Raw genomic sequence first — 5,083 nt, 5'->3', positions numbered from 1 at the left:
ACGTCCTCAAGGTTCTCCATGTTGTAGCAGGTGTCAAATTAACTGCAGTGGCCACACCCATTCTACCACTCCATCACTGATTAAAAAATGAATTAACAAAAGGTCTCTTGGAGAAAAGGATATTGGCCAAACACATGAGGATCTTCCCAAGGAGAGGGAACAGCAAGTGCAAAGGTCCTGAGGTGGGGCTGAGCTCCATATGTTTGCTAGGCTGGAACAGGAAGCTCAGGGGAGGGTGGATATTGAACAGGGAGAATGTGACACTTTTTCACCTCCCTCCAAGTGATGCTGGCTTCCTGCCCTTTCTGTGCCTCAGTTTCCTATCCATACCCAGGACAGACCCCAGGGAGCTCAAAGGTCCCTGGGTCCCTCACCACTTCTCCCTTCTCAGTACCAGGGTGCCCCTTGCCTCATTTGCCTATTCAGATGAGGCCTTGGGGCTGGGGGTTCTGGGAGAACCCTGGCCACACCCATGCCTTTCTGGGGATGTCACTGGTTCTGACCGGGAGGAAGTACTGTAATTGCTCTAATTTCCACCCACACATCAGGCAGGGAATGCTACTGCTTCTCTCTCTGCTGTTTCCCAGGGGTATGCCTGGCACTCAGAGCTCCAGCCAGGCACACAGCGAGCTCAAGCCACAGCCCTGGGTCCCAGGGGCTGCAGAGAGGGTCCCAGGCTGGACAGCCCCCAGCCACCCCCGCTGGCTGCCTGGCTGAAGGCCTACTGTGTGCCAGGCCTGGCACTCACCCTCTCCACTGCGATGGAGGGGGACTCGGGCAAACTCTAGGGCCAAGCATCCTGGGTTTAAATCCTTGCTCTGGCTCAAAATGTGTACAGTACCTGGAGCTATGCAGTGCACACAGCAGGCACTTAATAAGTGCTCCTGAAGTTATTACTTCACTGGATACCTCTCCCCCAGCCTGAAGAGGTGGCCCCATGTTGCCCCATTTTGCTGCCAAGGGGACTGAGCGACCCTGGGCTCCTGCCCAGCTGGGCCTCAGTTTCCCCATCCGTACAATGAAGGCAGAGCTCTCAGGCCCCCATTCATTCATTCATTTGTTCAACACATTTGTTGAATGCTTACTGTGTGCCAGGCCCTGCTCTAGACGCTGGGGACACAGCCATGACCAAGGCAGACTCTGGCCCTGCCCTGGCAGAGCTGATTGCAGGGGTGGGGCAGGAGAGAAACAAATGGATAAAAGAAATACTGTTGGTGGGTTTCCCTGGTGGTGCAGTGGTTAAGAATCCGCCTGCCAATGCAGGCGACGCAGGTTCGAGCCCTGGTCTGGGAAGATCCCACATGCCGTGGAGCAACTAAGCCCATGCACCACAACCACTGAGCCCGTGCTACACAACTACTGAAGCCTGCGCGCCTAGAGCCTGAGCTCCGCAACAAGAGAAAGGCCGGGGGCAGCAAGGAAGACCCAATGCAGCTAAAAATAAACAAATAATAAGAATAAATTACTTATAAAAATTTAAAAAAGAACCTTCCAAGCTAGGAGGTCCCTTGGAAACGGTTAAAAGCATGGGGTTCAAATTCCAGTTTTATCTCCTGGCTCTGTGAGTGGCCAAGCCATTTCTCTCTGGGCCTCAGTTACCACACCTGAAAAATGGGACAATAACAGTAGTCATGCTCTAGAATCATGGGGCTACATATAGTAGGTGCTCCATAAATGTTAGCTCATCATTATCATTATTACTATATGCACAAAATGGGTCATTTTCCCAGCCCAGGGGTGCTGTGTCGTCTCTGGAAAGGGCTACACCCTCTCTGGGCACCAGGTCCCCCAAATGCTCCAAAGGCCCCAGGACTATTTTTGAATCTGGAGAAAAGTCCCAGAGAGGAGCCCTTCAGCCTGCCCTGCGAGCAGGCAGGGGTCAAAGGGCAAGAGGCAGGGATGGGTCAAGGCCGTGTCCCCCCAACACACGCACATGCACACACACCGCACCATGGGCTCTAGGCGGTTAGCTCTGCGGAGGGACCAGCTGGGCGGATTTAGCCAGCGCATCTGCCGCCGGAACAGCTGCCGTTGAGGGGGGGCGGGGCTGGAGGGGGATATGGGACGAGGGAAAAATCTGTCCGAGAAGAATCGCGTCTGCGCTAACCAGCTGCAGACTCAGACTGGGGGGACACCCCAAATCCGCCCGGACCCCGGGCCCCTCCCCTGCTGCGGTCGCCCCCACGTGCCTCTGGGGGGAGGGGGCTCGGGGAGGCCCTGACGTCACAGGTGGCCTCAGCCAATCGGAGCTGCCCTTTCCGAGACCCCCCGGAGATTCCCAGGCCGGAGCCGGGACCTGGGGCGCGACCGAGCAGCTAAGACCCTCAACCTGGGCTTAAAAGAGGGCCCGGGCCTGACTGGGGAAACCAAGGCTGGGACCCTCCAGGAAGGGGGCGCGGGACCCAGCTGACCCCTCCACGCCTCTGCGCATCCGCCTGGCTCCAGCGCGACCCAGAGAGGGGCATTGGCCGGCGGGAGTCACACAGCAGGGCGGCGAGGCGGGGAGCCCTGATGGGGGGCGCGCAGGCAGCGGGGCAGGGTTTTCCTTCCCCGCAGGCGCCAGGCACCAAGGCCGGGCTTAGCCTCAGCCCATCCCGGGGGACACAAAGGCCGCTTGACCCACTCCAGGTCTCCCCGGGACCCCTCGGACCCGGGGCCGCGGCCTGGACAAGCAGGGAGGAAGGTGTTGGTGGCCGCGGGCATCCTCAAAACCCGCCCTGGATTCCTGCGGGTCGGAGCTGGACGGGAGCGCAGAGCTGCCCAACCTGACCTGAGAAACTGAGGCCCAGAGGGGCGGGGCTTTGCTCAGAGTCACACAGCTTGGAGGGCTCTGCTGGCGCTGGTGACCTCGGGCAAGGCCCTGCCCCTCCCGGGGCCTCCTTGGCTCACCCGGCGGGCAAGCTGTGAACTTCCTGCCACCCTCTTCCAGGTCAAGGCTCAGACAGTCAGGAGCCCAGGGCGGGGGAGGGAGCAGCCCGGTCTGACCTTGCCCTGGTCCGGGGCATGAAAGACCCATTCATGACTGCCGAAGCCTGGACGGCAGCTGAGCCGGCCCGCGGGGGTGGAGCCTCCCTCAGGGCCTTTGTCCCAGTGGGTCCCTCTGCTTAGTATACCCTTCCCACCACCCCCTGCACCCCATGTACTCCGCCAGATCTGTCTGTCGTCCTTCTATGGCCCCCACGTCACCTCGTGGACCTCCTGGGCCACACAATGTCCCCTGTCTATCTCAGCAGGTATCTGTACCTTGAGTTCGGCAGCCACTGATTCTTCTGTCTCCCCTTCTAGACTGTGGGCAGGAAGCCAGTTTGCCTTGCTGACTGCTCAGGCCAGGACCTGGCACACAGTAGATGCTCAATAAATGTTTGTTGATGGAATAGGTGGCTGAGGAGCCCAGTCGGACCAAGGCTGCAAGTGGGAGGGCACAGCACGTGGAAAGGTATAGAGGTGGGAGGGGAATGCAGAGCCTGGACACCAAGCTGAAGTGCTGGGACTTAACAAGCCCCCCATTGCCGGGCTGGCCTCAGTCTCCCCAGGGGGCAGGAGGCAAGGGGGTAGAGTCCAGACAGACACAGGCAGGTGCTTGGCTGATTTGCCTGGGACTCTGGCTCAGCCGGAAAGCTTGTCAGAGCAAAACCACGGGCAGGAAGGCCTGGCTGCTGGCGGACGTTTGTGGTCGCCAGTACGGCCCCCTGAGCAGCTGCCGGGGGCCTGGAAGAACCGGCTTGTCTCCACGGATGCCAGGGAGGCTGCAGGTGGCCCAGGATCCAATGTCCCACTGCGTGTGTGCGCCACTGGGAAGCCACACAGCCTGCCTGAGCCCCCAGACTGCTGGGAGCCCTGGGTGGGACTCAGCGGGCAAGGCACGCACCAAAGGTGCTTAATAACCAAAGGCAAGAGGATTTATGCAAGCTGGTGGACCTCTCTGTGCCTCAGTTTCCCATCTGTGGGAGGCTCGTGCGGCTGCCCTGAGGACTGAACGATGCGATTTATGCATCAAACATAAGCACACAGCAGGTGTGCAAGAAATGTCACTTAGATAAATACACAATAGTAAAACTTTCATGGAGCACCTCCTGTATACTGGAGATGCCAGAGGGACCGGGACAGCGTGCAGCTCAGTGGGGGAGACATACACAGTCACACCCATATGGAGAGGTGCTTTGGACAGAGAGGGACCTTGAGGTCCTGAGAGGAGCTCTCTTTCTAAGGTCACAAAGGGGCAGGGAGGTTACAGGGAGGTCTCGGAAACAGGAAGACCAGTTTGTCTTGGAGTCCCAAAGGCAGGGGGCCAGAGTGCTCCCCACCAGCTGAGGGTATGCTGCAGCCCCCTGGGAACCTCTTTTCCCGTCAGGCCCCATGGGCGCTGGGACAGAAAATAGCCATGGTCTCTGCAGGCAGCTTGCTCTGTTCAAATCCCAGTTCTGCCACTTTCCAACTGGGTGACCTTGGACAAGACGCCCCCCATGCCTCAGTTTCCTTACATGTCTACTGAGTATTGTTTAATATAATGCTTGTGGATTGAATAAATGTCCTCATATATGAAGAGGGCCATGTAGACCCCCAGAGTTCCTGACGCCGCAGCATCCCCATGATCCCCGCGGATCTGATAGAGGATGGATTCTGGGTATGCGGGACTGGCCAGAATGGACCGGGGCAGTAATTTGGGGAGGGGAGCGGCGATCAGGCCCTCCACCGGGACAAAAGCAGGGTACCTTCTCTTGGGTCACTCCTCCACCCTCCACCCCCGCCCCCGCCCCCGCCCCCAGTGCCGCCGGCCGCCCACCTGGCTCCGCCCTCCGTTCCGCGCCGCCTTTGCTCCGGGCCGGGTTTTGCTCGGCTCCGGCCCGGCTTGGTAAGGGGGGGGTTGCCGGGTGAGGGGGGGCGGAGGTGGCAGAGTCGCGAGTCGCAGCGGCGGCCGCGGCGGGCAGAGGAGATGCGGCCGCGGCGCGCCCCCGGTCCGGCCGCCGCGCAGCGCCCCCCCCGGAGCCGACGCCAGCGCGCCGGGGGCCGGGGCTGAGCCCCCTCCCCCAGCGCAGCGCAGCGGGCCCGGGGGCGGGGAGAGCGCGCGCCCCCAGCCCCCCTC

The sequence above is a fragment of the Phocoena sinus genome, chromosome 3 (genome assembly GCF_008692025.1).
Source record: "Phocoena sinus isolate mPhoSin1 chromosome 3, mPhoSin1.pri, whole genome shotgun sequence".
Lineage (NCBI taxonomy): Eukaryota > Metazoa > Chordata > Mammalia > Artiodactyla > Phocoenidae > Phocoena > Phocoena sinus.
This window is presented reverse-complemented; position numbering follows the sequence as displayed.